The 26,026-nt window shown below is 36.0% G+C and overlaps 1 protein-coding gene across 1 annotated transcript in view; it reads right to left on the reverse strand.

The window, feature by feature from the left end:
• The window catches only part of SOX6 (SRY-box transcription factor 6), a 386,487-nt gene extending 372,089 nt beyond the window's left edge, over positions 1-14,398 (reverse strand). Inside the window, exon 1 of the mRNA XM_080642731.1 lies at positions 14,310-14,398. The gene's annotated coding sequence lies outside the window, so the exon portion shown is untranslated. The remainder of the gene's footprint in view (positions 1-14,309) is intronic.
• Positions 14,399-26,026: the final 11,628 nt, after the last annotated feature.

Raw genomic sequence — 26,026 nt, forward strand, 5'->3', positions numbered from 1 at the left:
ATTAGAAATATACATTGAGATTAAAACTTGTCTCTTCAAGAAATGCAGCTATGGACAATTAATACAATGGTGTTTGGGCTAATTACTGTATTAACTTCTATGCAATTCTATAAATCAGTACCTTTTGATATGGGAAATTTAGCAAAGAATACCCTCATGATTCTATGAATTATGAAAGAGAGGCCTATTTAACAATAATAAGAATTGTTCCTTCATTGGTAGATTTTAACTTAATTCTTTTAGGATTAATTTGGTCTGAATATTGAGTTCCTTAGACACTTCCACACTTACATCACTACATTTCTCCATAGATCCTTTGTACAGCATCTCCATAACAGAGCAATGAGGAGAATTAGAAAGGAAGCAAAACCCAAAAAGATATCGCAAGGAAGGTAATACACTAAAGCATATTTACTTTACTTAAAGGAGAATTCTTGAGCTCAGAAGCTATTTACTCTTACTTCAGACATAATTATAGCACTTTTAATTATTTGAGGAGCATACCTGGGCTCAAATCCTGAATCTGCCATTTACTAGTGGTATGATTTTGGGCAAGATATTCAACTTCTCTGAGTCTAAGTATTTTTTATCTGTAAAATAGTCCACCACACTGGAATGTTGCAGGAATAAATGCAATTGACATACTATATGTAAAGTCTTAGCCTAGCATATTAGTGCTCAATAAATGGTTCTTTATGTTATCTAAAAAATGAACTAATAACAATTCAAGGACTTAATGTAATAATTAAATTGTATAATTTATGTGGAAGCACCTACATTAATACTGTACAACAAAAGGGAACTATAAAATGTTCATTTCACTCTCTTCTTATCTAATTGAACAGCCCATAGCCAAATAGAAATAGCAGCTTCTAGGGGTATGGAAGAAGGATTAATATTACTAGAAGCAAAAACACTAATTACAGAGAAATGACAACTTAAAGTCTGAAAACACAGGCAAAGACAAGAAACCCAAAATGAGACACAGGAACTCAAAAAGCACAGCATTTGGGGGGGCCACTCATTATAGAGATCAGTAGCCTTAATAGACCCTCAGTTCAAGGGGAAGCTCCAAGGAATGAGATCTCCATAATGACAACTCTGAGGCATTAAGATAAGCATTAAAAATTAAATTTTGAAGTTGTCATTTATAACTGGATATGATATAACCTCAACTACATACATATTACATCAAAATTTTAACAGGGGCTATTTCTGGTCATGGGATGATGGGTGATTTTAAATATTCTCCTCTTTACTTTTTCTTTATTTTCTAAACAACCATTTATGAAATCAGAATGTGTAGGTAAAATTTAAAAATAATGTTAGTGCTTAAAGAGACAGTCTTTAGAAATTTAAGAAATATATGAATGTGTAATAGAAGGATTATCTCCTGTATTGAGTCCTTTGTTCAAATAGCCACATTGATCTTAGTACAATAAAGGCCTTACAAAAATGCAACTGATGTAAAAAAAATTGTTTAAATGTTTCACAATAAATTCACTTGAAAAACAAAAAATGCTAAAAGTAGATTCATCTTAGAGGTACTACTTTAAATAGCCAGTCAATATCAACACAAAGCTTATAACAGGAATGACATATGATTACCTCTATCTTTGCTTGCAACAATTTGACACACCCTCCCTCTAGGGTAAAAAAAAAAAAAAAAATGTTTAAACAACTCTAAGAAAAGAGCAAAATAAAACTGATAAAATAAGGTAATTTCAGAAAGCATAGTCATAAGTGAAATGCACTGTTTTTACCTTCTAAAATAGAAATTAGAATGCTGTAGGCAAATTTAATATATTACTGAGTAATCACTGACTGCATAGCTGAAAAAGCAAAAGGATGTGGTAGCACAAAAAGCAAATTAAAATACCAGAAATGAATCTGTGACAAAATTTTTTCTTCATGATCTATAGTGTGCATTTCTCTTTGGAACTGTCGCCCTGAAAACTACATAGCTAGTAGAGAAAATGCCAGCGAGCGATACAGCAGATCCTAGAGGACTTTGTCACTTAGAAAAAGTGCTTCTTCTTACAAATATGCCTTTTTTCCTATTTCTTCATAGCTAGGGCTCTAATTTTAAAATAGAGAAAAGTAGAAGTATAAACAAAGTAGTGGACACTAAAAACTCTCAATTCCTTTAGACATTGGCATTGTCATCAGTAGAAATAGTTCAGTGCTGGTCCAGATTCAAGACGGACTAAATAAAACATAGCCACATAGTTAATCTAGGACTAGAATTTAGATTATGAGCTTCCCCATTCCAAGTTAATATTCGATGCACCTCTCCATAATTTCCCCTACAACTTAATATCTCCAGATCTAATAAGCACTTTAGTTGATTCAGCTGTGACTATTTCACATTTCACATTGCTTTTCCTATTGTCAGTGGGCTAAAGGCAATGGACACATTAATACCAGAGGAATCTATAGGTTGTAATAATAGAAAGGGTAAGTCTAGAACATGCCTGTAAATTTTTTTCCTGATGTGCATTTTATCTTTGAAAAACAAACAAAAATTCTCTTTAGATGTGCTTTGCTTTCAATACTGTCCTTACTTTCATGTCTTACTTCCATAACTTAAATATACAAACAAATACAATATTAAACATTTCTATGACTATTTGCTTTCGATAAAGAAAATGATGATGAAAAAGATAAAACAAGTATCTTTCCTTTATTATTATGTTCAGGAGCATATTTTAATCCATTTTTAAATTGGATACATCCAAGTCTTAGAAATGCAAACTCTTTCGATCACAAGAGACACTGAGTTTTTCATGGTGCTTAAAGAAAGAGGGCATAATAAATAAGTTTCTGGTTCTGATTCATTTTCTGCTCTTTTGAATTAATTAATGCTGTGGAAATCCCAGGCAACTGCTGTATCATTTGTGACTGAATTGAGTCTAAAGGAGAAAAATATGTAAAACATTATTTAATTAAAATTTTAATTTTTCTCTCTCCCACTTCCTAACCTACTAGCTAGTAGTCATTCAAACTAAAAGGACAGTTTCATGTTTGTTGCTGTCAAATTAATTGCCTTGGGCCACTTTAGTATCTTCAGAGATCTGTGGTTTATGGAGCCACATTGTTCTCTGGGGTCAATCCCTTGGGTATGATTCTCAAGTTCCTGGCCTTATTTAAAAGCTGTTTTGGCAAACTAAAAAACCTCATAAAAACTGAGCTCTTTTTATTGTGATGTAATTTTCTTCTTTATTTTCCCCATCACTATTTATCCCCCCTGTACCCTCTTCCATCTCCACCCACCCCCCCCCCCAACACACCCTTGGCAATCACCACTATTGTCCATATTCATGAGTTCGTTTTCTCTCTTTCTCTCTCTCTCTCTCTCTCTCTCTCTCTCTCTCTCTCTCTCCTGCCTTTTTTGTTGTTGTTGCTAATCCTCACCTGAGAATATTTTTCCATTGTTTGTTTTTTGGTGTTTTGTTGTGTGTTTTTTTTGTTGTTGTTGTTTTTTGAGAGAGAGTGGAAGGGAGGGGGAGAGACAGAGAGAGAGAGAAACATCAATGTGATCGATTGATTGCTTCCCGCATGCACCCTGACCAGGGCCAAGGATTGAGTCTGCAACCTAGGTACGTGCCTTTGACCGGAATCAAACCCAGGACCCTTCAGCCTGCAACACTTCCCTACCAGGGCTGTCTGCCTGCTCTCTATCTATGAGACTGTCTCTATTTTGCTTGTTAGTTCAGTTTGTTCATTAAATTCCACATATGAGTGAAATCATATGTGGTTTCTTGTCATTCTCTGACTGGTGAATTCTCTAGATCCATCCAGGCTGTCACAAAGGGTAAAATTATCTTCCTTTTAATAGCTGAGTAGTATTCCCTTTTGTAAATGTACCATAGCTGTTTTATCCGCTCATCTACTGATGGACACTTGGGCTACTTCCAACTCTTGGTTATCTATATATATAAAAGCCTAAGCAACCGTCCAACCATTAGACCATCTGACCGGTAGTTATGACACACAATGACCACCAGGGGGCAGACACTCAATGCAGGAGCTGCCGAGCTACAGTGACTTGGCAGCTGTGGTTCTCAAGTGTCACATCCAGAACCAGAGAGGAGGGAGCCTGATTTCGGGTTGCATTACCCGAGAACCGCCCTCTTGCAATCCAGGACCCCTCGGGGGATGTCAGAGAGCAGGTTTCAGCCTGATCCCCACAGGCCAGGCCGAGGGACCCCAATGGTGCACAAATCATCTCCTACTCATCTTGTAAAAACGGTCTTTAATATTACTAATATGGAGTCACCATCCTTGATCCCAAGCCCAGATTAGGTCCCTTTTTCTTTAATAGTATTTATTATCTCATAATTAAATATTGAATGTCTCCCTCTTCTTTGTATTATAAACTCTTAAAGAGTATACATTTTAGTTTACCACTGTATTCCTAGCCCATACATACTTGGCAATCAATGGATATAGGTGATCCTCTCATTATCCAAATATTTATTGTGTCTCCAAAATCACATAGTAAGTGAAAGGCCTCAAAATATGAAAATATTCACTAATGATCTTAACATTTATAAAATTAGTCTTCATTCAAACATACCTCACAAAATAACATGTATCTCACCCATTTGGTTAAATTTCCTTGTATCTTTGATAATCACTGTTAAGTGGTTTAAAGTTGTCTGCACATTGGAATCTTGAAAAAAATATTGATATCGGGGTCCCATTCCCAAAGATTGATTTAATTGGTTGAAGTGGAGCCTAAGAATAGAAATACTATTTAAAATTGCCCGATCATTTTTTCGGTTAGGTTGAGAATCAGTCTAACTGATAAATGTATAGTGCATTTTGGACTATTGTAAATAATATTTAAAATAATGTAAAGTGACTGCAAAGTGAAATTGCAAATCTTGCAAAAGATGTGGGGAAATTCATGAGAAATACAGTATTAAAGATCTCAAATCATTGACAAATCAAGAATTTGCAGTTAGACTAGATAGAAACTGAGGAACCAAAAATTGGCAAGAGTGATAATTGATATGGTACATTATTCAAAAGGGAATGATTTTAATTTAAAAAGATTAAGCAAAATTTTTAGGAAATTTTCCTTATAAAAATTACCCATGATACAGTGGTACTATAATGAAAAGTGATTATGTTATCCCAAAAGTTATTATGCTGCAAAATTACTTAAAACATATGCAGTTAACACATTCTTCTAAGAAATAATGTATAAATAGAATTACAAATCAAACATTGCCAATTATAAAATTTATTTTTATTAATATTGGTTTTAATTTTTAAGACTGAGTCAAAATCAAATCATGTTTCCCGTAGTTTACCATGAAATTTTGATCCTTATCCACTTATTTATTAAAATATGAAAGATATGTCACATGACCTTTCCAAAGGTGCAGGTAGAGATAGTTCCACTTTTTATCTTTCATATAGTATACTGTTTCCTTTTCTTGCCTCATTACAATGTGTAGGATGACCAAACAATGTCAAATAAGATGCCCTTTCAGATTAAGAAAGTTATTTTCTATTCCTACTTTGCTATTTTTAATTATGAGTGTTGTCAAATACTTTTTCTAGTCTATTAAAATGATTATATGATATTTCTTATTTATTCTATCCATAGGGTGAGATTTTCCAAATGTTAAGTCAACCTTGCAACCTAGGATAAACCCTACTTGATCATAATATATTATTTTTTTTATATTGCTGGATTTAATTTGCTGATCTTTATTAAGGATTTTTGTATCTATGATTATGAGCAATTTTGTTCTAAAATTTTCCTTTATTGTAATGTTTTTTTCAGGTTTGCTATTAGAGTTATGTTAGTCCCTTGTGGTTGAATTATTCATCCTTCCTTTAACTTTTGAGTTTATGTAAGATTGGTATATTTCTGAAATGTTTGACAGAATTCACCAGTGAAATCATTTAGGCCCACAGCTTGCTTTACAGAAAGTTTTAATTTTTAATTAAAAACTCAATTTCTTTTATAGATAAAGTGCTATTTAGGTTTTCTGTTCCATCTTGTGTCACTTTTAGTAAGTTGTAATTTTTAAGAAATTTATCCACTTCATCTAAGTAGTACAATTTTTGTGGCATAAAGGTATTCATAATATGCCCTTATTGTTTGTTTAATTTCTATAAATTCTGTAGTGATAATTCCTCTTTTATTCCTGATATTGGTAAGTTGTGTTCTCTTTTTTCTTGGCCTTTACAAAAAAAAAAAAAAAAAAAAACTTTTATCTATAAAATCTTCATGTTTTCAGCAGTTTATTATAGTGTGCTTAGCCATGCTTTTCTTTGCATTTATTCTATGTGGGGTTCACTGAAGTTATTGAATCTTGAGATTTAATTCTTTCACCAAATTTGGGGCATTATTTCTTCAAGTGTTTTTTCTGCCCTACTATTGCTCTCCTTTTTTTCTTAGACTTATATATGTTAGACTATTTAACATTAACCCATATACTATATTCATTTTTTCCAATTCTTTTTTTCTCTCTCTGTTCTTTAAATTGGATAATTTCTAATTAATGTATTTTCAGTTTCATTGGCACTTTCCTCAGTCATCTTTAATCTGCTGATTGGCCCATCAGTTATTTTCTTATTCCACATATTACATTTTTCAGCTTTAAGTTCCCATTTGGTTCTTATTGTAAATTTCAATCTATGTTCTGAAATGCCCTATTTTTTCCACATTTTCCTAATTCTTTATATGTTGAGTAATTTTAGTAATTTTAATGTTTTGGAAACTGAATTATTTCATATCATGCCACTTTTTGTTCATTTGTTTTAACAGAATTCTTAGTTGCTTAGGCCCAAGCTGCATATTCTATCTCTCCTGTGGTGGACAGCAGCTCAGATATCTATTTCTTTTAGCCTTACATAGGCTGCTTAAAGCCTATCCTGTGCATGCGTGATTTGGGGATCAGTCAGAAATTGGGGCAAAGTTTATACACAGAATTTGGGACTCCCTTTCTGTGGCTCTTTTCTTTCCAGGATTACCTCCTCATGTCCTAGTAGCTGTGGTTGCCCCAAAGTCTATCCTGGTTCTTTAGGCTAGAACAGTGGTCGGCAAACTGCGGCTCGCGAGCCAAATGTGGCTCTTTGGCCCCTTGAGTGTGGCTCGTCCACAAAATACCACAGCCTGGGCGAGTCTATTTTGAAGAAGTGGCATTAGAAGAAGTTTAAGCTTAAAAAATTTGGCTCTCAAAAGAAATTTCAATCGTTGTACTGTTGATATTTGGCTCTGTTGAATGAGTTTGCCGACCACTGGGCTAGAAAGACTGCTGATTTCCTAATGCAGTTTTATTAGCTTTCCCTGTCTTACATAGACTAGGGCCTGCTCTCATACTGAAATCCTTAAAATGATTTTCCCACAACTTACCCACATCCCTCCCCCTTCTTCCAAAATTCATCTCCTCTCAAGATTTAGCCTGCTTTGGGTTGCTCTCCAAATAGCTGTTCTTCACGATTTGTCCAGAGTTCATAGTTGTTATCATTATTCTGTTTTAAATGTATTAATTTAAAACAGCCTTTTCCCACTACCAATTATCCTCTGATAATGAAGACTTCTTATATTGCCTTAATGAAGAATTAAATGATACCATTCTTTTTCATTCTTCCATATCTTTATACATTCTATACTTTTGCCTACAATGTCCTTAATTCTCATAACCCTGTCAGGTTCACATTTTCTATGCCCATTTTGTATATTTTAGAAGAACACAGTCAAGTTTTGCCATTCCCCAAGTTTTAGTTATCTAAATTTCAACTAAGAATATTTAAATTGGAACTAACTCCAATTTATTGTCATATTGATGCCTATCAATATAACAATAGTATAGATATAGCATAAAGTAATACACAGAAGAAAGTATTGTAAATCTATATAAATTGACAAAGAAGCATAAGTCATAATTTTACTGAAAAAAGGGATAAAGAATAAAGCAATATGTGTAAAAGGGGGAGTGTTAACCTCACAAAAAAATAAAAGTGCATATTTGTACATAATTGTGTATATTTGTACATGATTATATAGAAAGAGGTCTGAAAGTGTACAAATTTTCAGTGTACTAGATTGTAAATAGTAAATAAGCCCGAGAAGAAATAAACTATTTAGGGTGGGGAGAGAAATTAAGGAAAAATTCCTTTGCTTTTTTTTTTCAATAATTTTTTTATTTAATCCTCACCCAAGGGTATTTTTTCCATTGATTTTTAGAGAAAGTGGAAGGGAGAGGAAGAGACAGCGAGAAACACTGGTGTAGAGAGACACATGGGTTGGCTGCCTCCCACATGCCCCCAACCAGGGCTGGGAGCCTGCAACCAAGGTACATGCCCTTGACCCTTCAGTCTGCAGGCCAACGCTCTATCCACTAAGCCAAACTGGCTAGGGCTTCAATAATTATTTATTCAAGAAACATTTAATGATTGCCTGCTACTAGTACATGTCAGGCACTTTCTACAACAAAAATGTATTTGTGTATTACTTGTATATTATTAAAACATATTTTATTTTTAAATGAAATTATTAATTCAATAAGGAGAAACTAAAATGACAGAAAAGGTGCTTTAAAATGTGATTCCCTTATCTTGTACCAGAAGCTCGGGAGCTTTTTAAAGGCAAAGTAAATGAATTTAGTGTTATTTTTAAATCTGTTCTATCTAACTCATATTAAATTCTTATTGTTTAGATCTGGACCCACTGGAGCAACGAACAACTTCTCTTTTTTGCCCTTTTAATTCAATTCCATTCTCTCACAGCAATTCTTCTGAGGTTTGGAAATAGATGGTGAAGTCTACAGTTCCTACTTGGGGCAATTTCAGGCATCAAATGGCTGCTTATGGATAAAAATATGTCGATCTTTTTATTCACATGTTAAAGTATGGATGAGAAATCCAGAAAGTAAACCTGGCCTTCGTGAAGTTTGTCCCTGGCTTCACATAATAAAGGAATACATCGTTGTCCTTTATGTTGACACACCTACTGGTCTTAGCCATCTGACACATAGAGGACATATTCCTACAAACTTTAATATGGAAATAACTTGGTGTAAACTCAACATTTTAATCTTTGTTCCCAATTCCTTCTAGTAAAAGGCCTTCACTATCTCAACAAGGAAGTTCATTTCCTTTTTAGACAGCTGAAACTGTACAAAGTTTTTCTCCTGCTGCCCCTGTGACTGGCTCCCTGTGACTTTCACCTGCTAACTTGGTTTGGCCCTCCACAGTGTACACTCTTTCCCTGTGGCAGCACGTTCGCCATCTCAGGACAGCTATCAGATTCTCTTAAGACTTCTTCTGAGTAAATATGCTTGGTTCTCTTAACCTGAGGGAAGCTTCTGCCAACTGGCCCAGAAAGAATGAGAAATTTAATTTCTCTGCAACCAGGCTATTTGTCCAATTGAAAAATACAAGATTTGGCTTTTACCTTGATGCAGCAAACAGCTTCTTAGCTAATCATTACAAAGACCTCCTGGCATTTGCCTTCAAAGAAATATCCCTCCACTTGCCTGCACACATGTGTATATGCAACATACATATTTACTTTCACATTTTCTTTCAAAGTCTTGTAAATGAGCACCAGAAGTATGTATCCTTGGTGACTTGGGTTTACACCCAAGGGGCTTGTACCCTCGCTTCATCACATGGTTTTATTTGAGCTATAGTTCAGTTACTCCAAATTATGGTATTTCATTCTTAAAAGTTCACATTTATTTCTCCTTATTTTTGGACTCCTAAGGTATTAGACCTATTAAACTTTATCCAATAAATCTTAAATTAGAATAGGCTTAGCAATGTGGTTGTTAATTATATGCACTTAACCATCTCAGTTCCATTTGTTGGAGATGGTTAACTACTTGCATCTTTAGGAAATTAGAAAAAAAAAATGTTTAAGTCTGGAAAACCTACAGAGGACATTCACCTAATTCATCCTGGTCCTTAAAAGAATCTAATTATACCCTCAAATCTAAACCTTTCTGGATGGGCAAAGGTGGAGTGAATATGAGTCTTGCCTAGGAAATTATACCTAGAAATTTTTTTAAGTTTTAGACCCAGCTTCTGCCTTATTTCTGTTCCAGTTTTCCTAGTTATAAAACAAAGGTCATAAGATCCCTACTTTAAATATCTCACAGTGTTACTATAAAAATTGTATAAGGTAACATATGAAAAAGTTCACTTAAAAGTATAAAGTGCAATAAAAATACCAGGTATAATATCTATATATATAAAGGCCTAAGGACCGTCACAACGAAACAACCGAACAGACAACCAAACAGACCGCGTGGGGCAGCCAGGCCTGCAGGGGGGTTAGTGAGAGCCGACCAAACGACTGAGCAGCAGGCTGTGTGGGGTGACCAGGCCTGCAGGGGGGTTAGTGAGGGACAACCAAACGACTGAGCAGCAGGCTGCATGGGGCAACGAGGTCAGCAGGGGGGTTAGTGAGGGACGACCAAATGACTGAGCAGCAGGCTGCATGGGGCAACTAGGCTGGCAGGGGGGCAGTTAGAGGTGACCAGGCGAGCAGGGGTGGGGGGGGCAGTGAGGGGCAACCAGGCCAGCAGAGAGGGGCAGTGAGGGGTGACCGGGCTGGTGGGGGGGGGGGGCAGTGAGGGGCAACCAGGCCAGCAGGGGGGGTAGAAAGGGGCAACCAGGCCGGGGGGGGGCAGTTGGGGGCGACCAGGCCAGCAGGAGGGGGGTAATTGGGGGTGACCAGGTCATCGGGAGGGGGCAGTTAGGAGTGATCAGGCAGGCAGGCAGGTGAGCAGTTAGGAGACAGTGGTCCCGTATTGTGAGAAGGATGTCCCGATTGGAGAGGGTGCAGGCTGGGCTGAGGGGACCCCCCTATGCACGAATTTCATGCACCAGGCCTCTAGTCTATATATATATAAAAGCCTAAGTGACCATTATGAGTACCGAACAACCAGAATGACTGGAATGACCGGAATGACCGGGCGACCAGTCACTATGACGCACACTGACCACCAGGGGGGCAGACGCTCAATGCAGGAGCTACCCCCTGCTGCTCAGTGTGCTCCCACAGCCAACCTCCCACAGCCCCTACCCCCCCAGGCCAGCCAGCCCCAATGGGCCCCGATCGGGACTAGGCAAGATGGCCTGATCAGCCGTGATTGCTGGCCAGGCTGAAGGACCCCACCTGTGCACAAATTCATGCACTGGGCCTCTAGTTATTAATAATAATGGCACCTTTATGACCACAAATGAGACACTCTACAAATCCTCTCCTTTTATTTAACACTAAGACATTTTAATTAAATTCTCTCTTTTTTTTATCTTCTTTTCTCATACCACCAACCAAAAAAAAGTTTTTTCAGCATAATCATGTAACCTTGGACTTTAATTACAAATACCAGCAGAGATTTACATAGAGTAAAACATAAGTATATTCTGACATTTTGAACACCCCAGCCTTCCTCTCAGACTGACTTTATTTTCTTTTTCCTTCGTTTATAACCTTTTCTATATTTTCTTGAAAAAAAAGCAAACTGCCTAACAATATAACAAATGTCACCAATATGAATATTTTAGTTATAGTTACCCACCTAGAAACTCTTACTAAGTGGCCTCATGGTTTTCCTATGCAAAAGTACCAGATATATTTTTTCAACTGTGTGTCTGTCCTAAATTGTTCCAGATTTTCAGAGCTCGTTATAGTGTTTCCACATTAAGATTATAGCCACTAGGGCTGCTCTGCAAGTTCAATTGGAAAGCTCTGCTCTTACATCAGGAATGCAGATTCCTCAAAATGACAATACGAAACTGAAAGACTGCACTGAAAAACAGGAAGCAGCTATGGAGAAAAGCTGTCACACGCTCTACAGCTAGATGATAAGAAACAAAACCGTCCCAACCTCCTCCCTCCCCCCAGTTTTGCATAATTTTACCTAAACAGTATATACAAACTAACCCACAGACTACTTTTATGCAGTTTTCTTTCTCTCAATATCCCTTTTTTTCCTCTTTCTCGTTCACTGCATTCCTCTGCCTGATAACAACAACAAATATTTATTGAATGCCTGTAAGTATAAGACCATGTGTCCTAAATGCTAGGGAAAACATGTGAAAACAAACTGGGCCAGTCCAAGTGAAGGACAGACATTAAACAAAAATCACACTAATGAACATAATTTTTAATTGCAATATGAACTATGAAATAAATTAATGTGTGGGAAGCAAGGCCTTTGCACACAGGTAAGATTCGAATTAAAAGGAACAGGGAAGGCTTCTCTGAAGAAATGACATTTAGATGGGGACCTGAAGGATAAGCAGGAATTATTCTGAAGAAGAATGGGGAAAAGTGTATTCCAGTTAAGAAGACAGCACTATTGTGAAGACCTTACAGCAGGAAAGAAGCTTGGGCTGTGTAGACCAGTATAGCAATTGAATCTGAAGAACTCATTGGGAGAAAGACAAGAGTTGGCAATGCAGGAGCCATCCTGTGCAGGGCCAGGGCTTTGCAGATTATGTTAAGGATTTTTGTTTTAATTAAAATGTAATAGGAAGCCAAGAAAAGGTCTTTCTTCAATCTCAAAAACAGAAAATATATGGTAAGTGGATTTTTTTTTTCCTCCTATAATGAACATGGAATTAAGTTTAAGTATAAAGAACAGCATGGGAATGATAAACACCAAATTCAAAAGAATAGTTACCTCTGGCACAAAGAGGAAGATATAAAATTGGTAAAGGGTTCTCAGAAGACTTCAACTGTATTGCTTATGTTTTATTTCTTATAAAAACATAGGTATTTTAACCTATTCTTTATACATTTTATATAACAAAAATTTTCATAATAAATTTTGAAAGAATTAATGAATGTTAAGAATTCACCAGTTCATTTCCTTCTCTTCTGCTTTAACAGGTTCATATTAAATCTCTTAATTTTGAGAAAGACAAGCACACAAAATTTAGGGATCTCCCCTCTTCTATACTTTGTTTCCTGGAACTTTATTTTCTAGACTTTTTTGCATCAGATATTAGAGACTCTTTAATTAGCTTATCTTTAGTTTTAGCATACACTATAATCTTTGTAGCTTTCCAACAACCACAGAGTTAATGTAAGGATTAAATGAGATAAAGCATTTAACATAACATTTAGTACACAAGAGCTCAATAAATTTTAACTATTTTTTTATTACTTCATTTATTATATTCTATATTCCCGGTCCTAAATATGAACCAGAACACTAGAACTAACAAAACTGAGTGTATATGGCCAAATGGTGCTCTGATATTTTGAAAGCATATGTACTCCATATATTCAAAAGCACACATTCACAAACACATACACACGTATAACATATATTTCTAATATTGAATTTTTTAAAAACACACTTTTTCTGTGCTCATTTAAACAATAAATAACAAAATGTTAATTTGAGGCCTTGTTAATGCCACTAAAGAAATACTTTTAAAGAAAGGGTTAAAATCCATCCTTTGATGGTATATGATTACAATTTAAGATAAGTATAATAAGTTTACTAAGTTCTCCTAAGTCCAATGCTGCATTGAAGTGATTTATGATTGCATAAAGCTGCAATAATATTCAATATAGGCTATACTGTGTTTAAAAGCTCATTTTTGCAATATCAAGTAATTTGTACAAAACTTCAATCTTATAGAATTGACATCAAAATTTTTCTACAACAGAGAGAGCAGTCTTTGATGTAAGAATATTATTAAAATCATATCTTTTCACTTAATTTTCTTTGTACAAATAGCACAGATCCTCTCATTTCTCCTTCCTTCCAATTCACAAATACAATAAAAAGCTGGCTTTAGAAAAGTCCTTAAATTAAACATCATGATGAAATGAGCACTAAAACCCTGAAAATAGAACTTAAGACAGTTTCTGTAACCTAGAAGTCTGAAAAATATCTCACTAAATCTTTCTATGAACATTATATTTTAAATTATATTTTCATACTGAAAAACCCAGAACTCACTCTTGTGAAAAAAACAACTTTGTCACTCAATATTCTTCAGTTTGAGGTTTGGCCTTAGATTGTTTTAGTAATCATTCCTCCATGCCCACTTCCTTGTTCTTAATCACAAATCTAATCGTGTATTTTTATAAATATTCAAAATTAAATATATTTATCTGCTTATGTAAATACTTTTCAGTTAACTTTTACCGATAGTCTATGTAGAGATCTCATTAACAAACACATTTGGAACTTTTTAGATTTGTTCCGACAGCTTGTAAATTCATATTATATTTAACTGTTTAAATAGATCAAAATTCTACACATTTTAAAAATTAGATATAAAAGATTACTTCCAAGTTTCGTTTTACTTACCAAGCTCTGCCATTCCACCTCACTGCCTGAACAATATTATCAGCTCTTCGGATACTCATTCTTGCTAAGTAAAAGGATATTTCTTCTCTAGCTGGATTAATAATCAACTTTCTAGATAGTTCATTTGTAATTCTCTTCTGGTTAACCCTTAGCATTACAGCAGTCTGCCCAACTCATGCTAATCAATTTATGAAGCAGAAAGAAAAAGATGAAATTCAATTACATAGGTTAAAAAATGTTAAATAAAAATGAGGGGCAGTTTAGATTAGGCACAGAAGAACAACTAGCCTTACTTTTTTCCACTAATAGGTATAAATCTTTATGTTAGATATTATGAAAACACTCAGGTCATAAACACAAGAAACAAGAGACATAATAGGCTTCTAACATACCAGTCTAGTGCATTATATCTTCCATGTTTCCTGCTTTCTTACATTCAGTTAAATACAAATCAGCTCTGGGCATAACAGATATATTTTTCTCTTAGTAGAAAGGTCTGACTTTCAACCTCTAAATGCCTCCTCTCTCAATGCTTGTAATCACTTGGTCCCTTATCATACAATAAGTGCCATCTCAGTCTTTATGGAAAATTTATCCAGTGTGATCTGTAAACACTTGCAAGAGAATAATCTGGGGCAGTTGTTAAAGATAGAGACACCTGGGTCCTACTTTAAAAATCTGAAGCACCCCAGGGGATTCTTATGCACATTAAAAGTTTGAGAGCCACTGCTCTAGGACCATCTCTGACCATATCTAAGAGACTCCAACACAGAATGAAATTTGGACACAGAATGAGATTAATTACTTTTACTGTTAGTTTGACTTTGGCTTTTTGCTTTGATTACAGTAACTAGGATTCCACCTTATTGTCCTGTATCTCAGGGCCCTAGTCCACCCAAGACCATGACCGTCCCATGGTCTTGGTAACCTTCCACTTGCAGACTACTCAGAAACCAGAATCTGTCCTTCGACCCCACTTAGTGTCATCGCCTTATTGTGGCCTAGCTGCCTAAACACCTGACTTTCCTTGCTTTGTGTGCTTTATGAAAACACTTTAATCTCCTGTTTTATGCCTCTCTGATACATACACGGACTACACTTACTGGTGTTCATTGTCCAGTCTTTTAGCTAATGCATTTTGTCTGCTGTATTAACTGTCTCCCAAGGCTGCTCCCATTCCCATGGACCCCTCTAGTCTGCTCTGTACCTGTTATCGTGAACAGAACTTGCTTAGTCACATCTAGAGATGTGAAAAAAACAACTAGCCAAAGGGTGAGAAAACAGACATGGCAGCCAGTGATTTCAAAAATTGCTACAGAAGCCAAAGAAAATGGGAAAAGAAGAACCATGGAAAGCTAAAAAAAAAAAAAAAAAAGTCCTTTAAAAGGTCAACAAAACAATGATTATTTAACCTGGAGAGAAGATTAAAGTGACTAAACTAAAAATAGTTTACTGGACTAGTAGAACTCAGAAGACTTGGATTCATCCTGGCCACTCTACCACTTCTATATTTATGATCTAGATTAAGTCTCTTAACTTCTATGTGCCTCAGTCCCTAAATGGGTATAATAAATCATGTCCTGTGTGCCTAAGATTATTTTGATAATTAAACCAGATCATCTTTATTAAACAGCTTTGAAACTATAAATACTATATAAATACGAGGTTACTATGTAAATTCTATATAGCTATATAAATTGCTATTATGTAAAGATAATAATTAACACATCCACAAAGGAAAAAAAGTGGCAATTGTATTTTTTTAATTTAAGTATAGTTGGTATACAATATTATATTAATTATATTAGTTTCAGCTATACAATATAGTGATTCAACAACTTTATACCTTATAATGTGATCATACCACTAATTCTTGTAATCATCCGTCACCGTGCAAACTTATTGCAATATTATTAACTATATTCCCCCTCAGCTTTTTTATCCTTCCAACCACCTCCACTCTGGCAACTGTCCCTTTTGTCTCTATTTCTATGAGTCTATTTTTGTTTTGTTCTATTGGTTGGTTGGTTTTGTTTTTTCAGATTCCACATATAAATGAAACTATATAGTATTTGTCTGTCTGACTTATTTCACTTAGCATAATACTCTAGGTCCATCCATGTTGGAAAGATTTCATTCTTTTTTATTGCTACATAATATTCCTGTGTGTGTGTGTGTGTGTGTGTGTGTGTGTGTGTGTGTTTCTTTTTCATCTAGTCACCTATTGATGGACACCTAGGTTGCTTCCATATCTTGGCTATTGTAAATAATGCTACAATGAACACAGGGGTGCATATATCTTTTCAAATCAGTTTTCATTTTCTTCAAATAAATACCCGAAATAGAATTGTTGGGTCATATGGTAGAACTATTTTTAAAGGAAAGTGCAAACCATTTAGGGTAAATACATAAGCAGGAATTTGTGAAATATATTTCCAAAGAAATTATCAAGAATAGGACCAATATCAGTTAGGGGCAAAATAAAGTAAAATCATCCCAAAATATAGATAAATAACCAAGTCAACCTGAATTTGCCCAGGTCAAACACAAACCTTAAGAGTCTTACCAGAAGAGCTTTTGATTTTTTTTTTAAATATATTTTATTGATATTTCACAGAGAGGAAGGGAGAGGGATAGAGAGCTAGAAACATCGATCAGCTGCCTCTTGCACACCTTCCACTGAGGATGTGCCCGCAACCAAGGTGCATGCCCTTGACCGGAATCGAAGCCGGGACCTTTCAGTCCGCAGGCTGACGCTCTATCCACTGAGCCAAACCGGTTTCGGCGAGAAGAGCTTTTAGATGAGAAAAGGGATCATCTGGAGTGACTGGTGACATTTCTCATCCAGAAGCATCTCCTTAAAGCTAAAATCAGAGTAATTTCCAATAGCAAAAGTTTGGGACATTTGTTGCAAGAAATTTAGACTGTATCCAACATGGCCTAAGAGTCAAGTGCTATGACTTAATTTAACTGGATTAATGTGTACATATTAACATTGAGAAAGCAGTAGTCCTTAGCCAGTGTACAAATGGGCTGATGAGAGTTTCCCATGAAAGGAAAAAAAAGGTTGATTCTTGACTTAAAAAATACATACTTCCATCTTTTTAAGTTTCAATAAATATTGTTGAAAACTTACTATGTTTGGGGCATTGTTCAAGACACTGAGGAATATCTGTGACAACAACTGTCAAAATCTCTGCTATCTGAGCTTATTTTCTAGGAAATATAAGATAAAGGTGGCCAATAAATTTAACAGATATACAAATCAGTATGTTAAGATTTAATAAAAGCTGTGGCAACAAATAGAGTAACATTAGGGAGATCCGAAATGTTTGGAGGGTTGCAATTTTAAAATAGGGTGGTTAAGGTAGACCTTGCTGAGAAGATGACATCTAAGCAAAGACTTGAAGAAGGTGATAGTATGCCTATGGCTATACCTCATTAAGCAACAGGAATTTTTCAGCTCCATTATAATCTTATGGGACAAGCATTGTATAAGCAGTAAGTCATTGACCAAAACTTTATGTGGTGCATGACTATAATCATTCCCTCTCTCAAAAAAGAAATCAAAGTTTTTAAAAAATCGTGTTTTTCCCCTAGCTGGTTTGGCTCAGTGGATAGAGTGTCACCCTATGGATCAAAGGGTCCCAGGTTCAATTCCGGTTTAGGGCCATGTACCTTGATTGCTGGTTCCTCCTCGGCCTAGGCCCTAGTTGGGGCTCGTGCAGGAGGCAACTCATCGATGTGTTTCTCTCACATGGATGTTTCTCTCTGTCTTTCCCTCTCTCTTCCACTCTCTTTAAAAATCAATGGAAAAATATCCTCTGGTGAGGATTAAAAAAACAAAAAATAATGTTTTCACAAGACTCTAAACATGGGAAAATCCAATAAAATGATTTCTTAAATATATATATACATATATATACATATATATATATATATATATATACACACACACACACATATATATATATATAAAGTATGATCCAATTTTTCTTTTTCTTTTCTTTTTTTTTTTCATTTGTCAACTACTATTTTTCACGCAGCTGCTATGAGCCACATACTGTTCTGAGCACCGGAGAGAGGGCAGTAAACAAGCTAGACATGTTCTTTCTTATACATGCATAAATTAAAGACTGAAATAAAATATATCAAAATGTTACTAGGGAGTACATTTTTTATTATGAATTAAGAAGCTGACATGATGGATTATTTTACTTTCTCCTCTATGCTTAAATAAAGTCCAAAATGTCTAAATATGTTATTATGATTCCAAAATAAACTATGCCTTTTATATTGAACTAATTATTATGGCTCATATGGATATAGTTTTTGATAAAGCACAAATTTATACTCATAACATTTTATGAAATGTATATTGCCTTTTTCAATCATATACTGATTGTTATGACCTACAGCATTTAATAAAGTTGAATAACACCAGGTCCCTTTCTACAGATGCAAAAGCTAAGAAACAGACAGTTAATTAATTTGCCACACTGGAAAGAAAAAGTGTTTAAATCCTGAATAACAATAATGTATATGAAAGCATCTTATACAGTGCCTGGATCAAGATTGCAGATTCTGAATGTCATGTACCTTAGGGTTACATCTCTCCCCACTTATGCTGGGATTTTTGTCAGGAAAAAAAAACAAAAAACAAAGACCTGGGATTAAAAGAGAATTTCAAAATCCCCCCAGCCCCCTGGACCAAATCCAGCTTCAATTACACAAGGGTTGTTTGGAGACAATAGAGAGGAAGAAATATGAGGGTTCCTTTGATCACCAAAAGATGATCTTTTTGCTTTAAAAGAGAGTGTTCCTATACTCTGTCTGGTTGTAAACACATACACAAACACACACCCCACAACCAACTGTTGTAATATTGATATGGGAGGGAAATAGAAGTCACTTATTTTGTTGAAATAAAAGTATTTCAAACCCAGAAAGGGTGATTTGGTTGTGAGGGTTTTTAAGAAATAGCACTGGATCCAATCCTTTTCTATCACCTCCTCTGTAATACAAAAACCCCCAATAGCTCTTAAAACTGTGGCATTTTCTTATGTACAGAGAAAAAAAATTTTTTGTGTTGCTATTGCAGCAACATCTAGACAGTTTCCTGTAAACTTTCTGTGATGGAAGTCATGAATTTATGATAAAACCCTGTAGAGTGGTGAAACAAATTTCTTTCATATTTATCATTCATTTTACTCACTGTGCATTTGAAGGAAAGCCTTTTAAGAACACCAATAATGTGAGAAAGCTACAACAACTAAATTTATTGTTAAGTATCACATCATTGGTCCTCCAGGGAGTTCAGGAAGAAAGCTTAAATCACATTTTCTAACACATTGGAGAGCTTCCCAGAGATGTGATGGCCCACAGAGGCAAACCATCCAAAGCACACTGGAATCTCAGAGATGGTGACAAAGAAAAATCACTTTGCTTAATAAAAGCAAATTAAAGTTACCCTTTTATTTTTTCTAACAAAGTAAAAACTCTCTTACCCCATTTTTCTCCTTTCCTTCCCCCCTCCCCCTCCTGCTTCACCTGACTAAACTGTAGGTATTTGTTCCATCACCTGACTTAGGGGCTGGCTAGAAATATTAGAGAAAAAACAATCTACCATTGTTACATGAGACAACAGCCTTTCATGTCCTTGAAGCTCACCATGACCTTTCATCTTTCCTATCCCCAATGGTCTCTCCTAACAACTAAAACTACACTCAGTTGGGCTGAATTCCAGATTGTCATAAAAAGAACCCTGTCCTTTCAAAACAAAACCAATTTTTACACCAAGGTGGGGGAGAAACACAAGTCCATTGTTCCCTCACAGATGGAAGTTGGAGTTACTAAGGCAACTGCTCTAATCCTCCTTTTTACCACCTTTTTCACATCACTGGCCTATCAAGTATGCTACCTTTTAACTCATAAGCTCAAAAGCTGGTAGTCTAACTGGCGGCCCTAATTAGCTACGATTTTCACACTACAGACAACATGATGAGCTAATAGAAATTTGCAAAATAATGACGTACCTCCAGCAAATATTCCTCCTCCTGAGGCCCAGTCTTAGAATAACAATAATGAGACCATTATTAGAGAAGGGCATTAAAATGCTGCACTGCTGCTAAACAGAGAACTTGATTGTTCTGGTCTTGTCCATTGAATCAACAACCTATTGTTGTGGACTTGAAAAATAAAGGACTGGAGAATGGGTGCCATGATGATTGGTCTGTGCGGCCATACCGGCACTCTGTAGAATTGTTTTCTTTTGAAACTCTTGATGGACTAGTAGTTTTGTTTAAAAGTAACATAAAAGGCGATTGTCTGGATAAAAAGTCCTATTTATTGAAATCCTTAGAAGCAGTTGCATGAATTTGTTCGTGACCCCTGAGATAAATACATAGTGACCATAATAACACCATTTGTAGAGAGCCCTGTTACCACTGCCTACAGTAACATAAGAGACAGTCTTTTCTAGCTACTGTAGGAAGGAAGGAAGTACTTCTGAGCAGAAAGCAAGAATGATAAAAGGTCAAATACTGGATATAGCTCATTAATCTCTGAAAGGGAGACTTTAAAAAACAATGCTAATTTAAGAATTCTGCACAATTGCTACAGATTCAAGCACATTGTAAAAAGACTCACGGCTCTTCTTATTTTCTCACTTTGGAGTTTCTTTCCTTTGGTTAAAAAAAAAGAGGATTAAAATAAAATGATTATTAAATAACTGAAGCAAGATGTCTCAGGATAACCTAGAGAACAAGAAACTCAAAGGTTTTCAGATAATTATTCTTATGGTCATCCCCAGTCTATAACAAGAACAATAAAATACTGAAGTTAAAGGTTAACTAGTGTAGGATTCTTAGCAGTAGAAAAGCTCTGTTTACACACTGTAAAAGTGTCTTCTATATGGAGCCACACAGTACATGTTTTCTGTAGTCAGATCAGCATTTTAGTGTTGAATGGTGGTGGTTGGGAGTGTACTTTTCTTTTAGCAAGTATTTGAGGCGGGGGTCTGTTTATTTTTTATCAAGTGAAATCTGCATTATATAAAAATGTATTAAATTGTAAATAAGACCTCTTGCTTCATTCAATCTGTGCTTTGCTTCATTTATCTTCATCTTGTTAGGCTAAATTAATTAACAGTCTCACTGTTGCACACTTTCTCTTTTCATTACATCAAATAAGGGCCTGTATATGGAGAAAGCCCTCACCACGGGAATTCTGCAACTCTACTGCTACGAAGAGTTTCTGTGTATCAGCGTAGCAATATTCACTGGGTACATTCATTTTAAAAGCATTTATTAAATGTACTTTTCATTGTTAAAAACCAATTACCTAAATTCTTTACATATTATCAACAGAAAGCCATTTAAAAAAAAAAAAAAACTAAACTAGAAGCTGCAATAGACTTTTAAAAGAACAAAAAAATCAACTGTATGTCCACAACCAGGTTTTGCTATCACTGTCACCCAAAATAAGAAGGAACACATGCAAATTTGGCAGGTATGTTTTCTCAAGATACCACACAAGACAGCGTAAACGGTTTAAAAGACACACCCCAAACTGTTCCGCTCCCTGCTTTGGAATGTCTAGCATGTGATAAATTGGATGATTAGAATTTCATTGGTAAAGCCCATTATTTTCAATCTTTAAGAGTGAAATGTGTTAAACTCTTTTGTAAGTTTTCTTTCAACCTGGAACACTGTGGCATCTGGAACTATGCAAATGAACAAAACAGTAAAGCCCTTTTTAAGTCTTTCCCTGATCAACCAGTGCTTCTTTCTCCAATCACAGCTTTGTGCGCAATATCTTTCTGCTAGCATTTCTTATTTAATTAAAACAGACACTGACAGAAGGACATGGATTAGTACTGTAATGATGCATTTACTTAGATTAATCAGAGGCTCCTTTTAGAGTAATGGCTTAAACAAAGAACAAAAGGAAATTGTTATGAAACAGCCTTTTATCCCAGGCAAAGGTCACATTATGAGGTTTTTAATTTTGTCAGCTTCTGTTATACTCTGCCTTGCTAGTGGAACATGAGAAGTGCTTTTACCCCCAATAAAGCCAGTTATTATAAAAACAGCCATTAAAGCTGCAAATTAAAATGTCTGATTTTAAAACCGGTTACTTAGCTTTCAGAATCCTCTAATTAGCATGTTGTGCATTGTTGTGAGGAAAAGAAGACTAAAATGCTAATGACCTACCGCCAGGTGACCACACTGCTGTGCAAAATAATAAGGACCTTTCCAAGTAATATGATGAATTAACCGAGTACAGGTCCCCCAACCAGCACCCCTTCTCAGAGCACAGCTCCAGATGAATAACTGCTAAGATGTGTTCGATCTAGGGGGCTCTGATTCTCAGCCTGCTACTTCTTCTATATTTACTAAAAAGCCGACTTCTTTCTACCACAAAAGAAAGTGAATGAAATAGCAACGCTATAGAGAGGGTATGAAAGTAGAAAAGGCAACCCTCATTTGATTTCAAAGCACAAAGAAAGAATTAAAGAATCATACCCCTAAACAAAACTACCTCTTTGCCTCTTTTCACTCAACCTTTTATTAATAAGTTGGACTTGCAGAGTATAAATAGGGTTAAGATTTGAAAGCTCGGTCGTTGTTCACAACATTCACTTTTACACCTCATTGTCTTTAAAAGGAACAAAATGAATCCAGTTTCCCTTTTGCCAGCCTTGTTTTTCCCATTTTACTGACTCCACTCCCCTCCACCTCTCCCTCGTCAAAATTTGCTCTTGACAAAGGATATATTGGCATTTGTGTTTATTACCATATGAATTTAACTCAACTACTTGCATTTTCTGCCTTATCTTTCTTTATGGACTGAACTATTGTGTGCCGAGTTAATGCTAACACACATTAGTGGAATATATAGACTAAGTTGAAGTATCGCCAGAGTTTCTGAAATCAATCCACACACACACACACACACACACACACACACACACACACACACACACTGCTCCATTTAAATCAAGTCTCACGCAAGTATCACTCAGTGGCTGGCTCAAGGATTTTCTTGATAAATGCAAAACATATATTGTCAGTAGTACAGCAAAAAATCACTCAGGATCCTCTGTGACATTTGCCTAGTTGAATTTTTTTTCCTAAGGAGTTATTAGAGGCTGTATCCATTATCTATGGATATAAGAACACTGCAGGTTCCACCACCCCAAAACTCAGTGCCTTAAAACAATAAGCATTTATTTGCAGGCCAGCTGGGCATTTCTTCTGGTTTTAGCTGAGCCCACCAACATGTCTGTGGTTGGCTGGCCAATTAGGGTTGCTCTAGAATGGCCCTGGCTAGGACGACTGGAGTAATTCAGCTCTGCTCCATAAGGCTCATCCTCCATCAGAATAGCCCAGGCTTGTTCTCATGGTGACAGAAAAGGGCAAGAGTGTGAACAGAAATGCACACGTGCTTCTACAAGCCTCCTCGTGTGTCAGTCACATTTGCTAACATCCCATTGACCAAAGCAAGTTAAGTGATGGATATGAGTCAATGAGTGAGACAGAATGCCCTTCCCAGAAGGAAAGGGCACTGGAAAGTTTCATGGTACAGGTTGTGGATGCAAGAAAGGATCAAGAATTGGGACCTCTAAAGCGATCAGTCTTAGCAAAGAAGGCAAAATCAGCCCTAACTGGTTTGGCTCAGTGGATAGAGCGTCGGCCTGCGGACTCAAGGATCCCAGGTTCGATTCTGGTCAAGGGCATGTACCTTGGTTGCGGGCACATCCCCAGTAGGGGGTGTGCAAGAGGCAGCTGATTGATGTTTCTCTCTCATCAATGTTTCTAACTCTCTCTCCCTCTCCCTTCCTCTCTGTAAAAAAAAAATCAATAAAATATATTTAAAAAAAAAGAAGAAGGCAAAGTCTTTTTGATGATTCCCAAAATTCTTCAGCAGAAGTTTCTGTTTTGTTTCATTTTAACTAATGTAGTCTAGATAGCTACTCAAAATTGATATATTTCATTTTTTGTAAGTGACAAGAACTCTTTAAAAAACAATTAACAACCCCATCCCACCTTATATCCATTGATTTCCAATTTAAAAACTGTAACTATAAAGATAATTCTAAAATATGATCTATACAAGTTCACCATTTATTTTTGTCTACTGACTAGTTGTGAATCAGTGATTTATTGGTAAAAGATGTCAAAACTACAAACTGTTGTGTCTCAAAAGCCTCACCTTCCACCCAGAGAAGCAACTAAATTTGAGGAAATAACTAATGGATGTTAGATCCACAATTTTCTTTTCCAGTGTATATCAGATTGTTGACAGTTCCATTCTACAGAATACCAGCAAACAGTAAATCACAGTCTTTCACCAGAAAGGATAAAGCCACAATAGCAATGTTCAAACAAATTTTTTTTTAAAATCTGGGTCCTTATCACTCATATCCTGATTGTTCTGATATCTCTGACTATGAAAAAAGAAAACAAAAAATATCATTGAACTCACCATGGCTGGGTGACTAAGTTGGTTGGAGTGTCATCCCATAAACCAAATGGTTGTGGGTTCAGTTCCTAGGTTAAGGGTTTGATCCCCAGTTGCAGTGCATACAGGAGGCTCTCTCTCTCTCTCTCTCTCTCTCTCTCTCTCTCTCTCTCTCTCTCTCTCTCTCTCCCCCCCCTAAAATCAATAAACATATTCTTGGGTGAGGATGTAAAAAAATACCTTTGGCTTCACAGGACTGGCTATATGAGGGTGTCCTGGAATAAGATGACAAAGAAGCTAATTTTAAACTCTACAAATTCTATTTATCACTGTATGAAGCAGAAGATCACAGAGGAAAGTATTCACGGTGGCTGCAAGACTTTCCCAGAGTTAATCTGGCAAAATCCTACACATAGTTTTAGGGAGATACCTAGAGCCAGTTACCAGTCTTTCCACACAGATACACTCATCCAGCAGGAGGAGGAGTGATTACTGGGCAGAATTCCTGAACTCTGCTGCAAGTGAAATACTATCCTATATAGCACCACTCAACAATTATCCTTATGAGAAATTAAAACAACCGGGGAAGTGGGTCTCCAAAAGGAGCCTTCAGCCCTCCTTCATTTGAGCCAGCGCTGACCATGAGGGCTGCCAGAGCTGGCACTTACACCCGAAGAACAAGAAAGAGAGGCCAGCAAAGCTCAATCTTGCATCCAAAGATATTAAAAGGAAAACTGAATAACATGCAGAAAACTAGCTTAAGAATTATCCAATTCATGGATAACAGGAAAAAAATTGCATAAAATGCTTTTTAAGTGCCTTTTACTTTTCCACATTTCTTTACACCTTATTTCAGTAATAATTTTGTTTTAAAGTGAAGCCCTAAATTATGGTTTGCCTTTTTTAAATAGGGATGATACCTGATAAGAATGCAATTTGCACAGGTTTTCTACTGTTTTGGTCAACCAACCCCTCTCACCTGGTCTGTAGCAAGCATCAATCATCAGAGCAGTGATCCAAGGCCATGGAACAGAGCAAAACTAATAGGTCCATATAAGAATCAAGACAAGCATTGTGCCCTCATTAACACTGGGTTCTAAACAAACAATAGGCCCAGGTTCAGAGAGCTGGAGTAATTCTTCTCAAGAGAAGCAGCTTGGGTTTAACTCAAAATTTCCTTTAAGGTCTCTCTGCTTTGACAGAGAGGCAAAAAGAAACAAAAGCACCTGGCTATCTAGAAAAGGAAAGGGGCT

The sequence above is a fragment of the Plecotus auritus genome (assembly GCF_963455305.1).
Source record: "Plecotus auritus genome assembly, chromosome: 9".
NCBI classification, from domain to species: Eukaryota; Metazoa; Chordata; class Mammalia; order Chiroptera; family Vespertilionidae; genus Plecotus; species Plecotus auritus.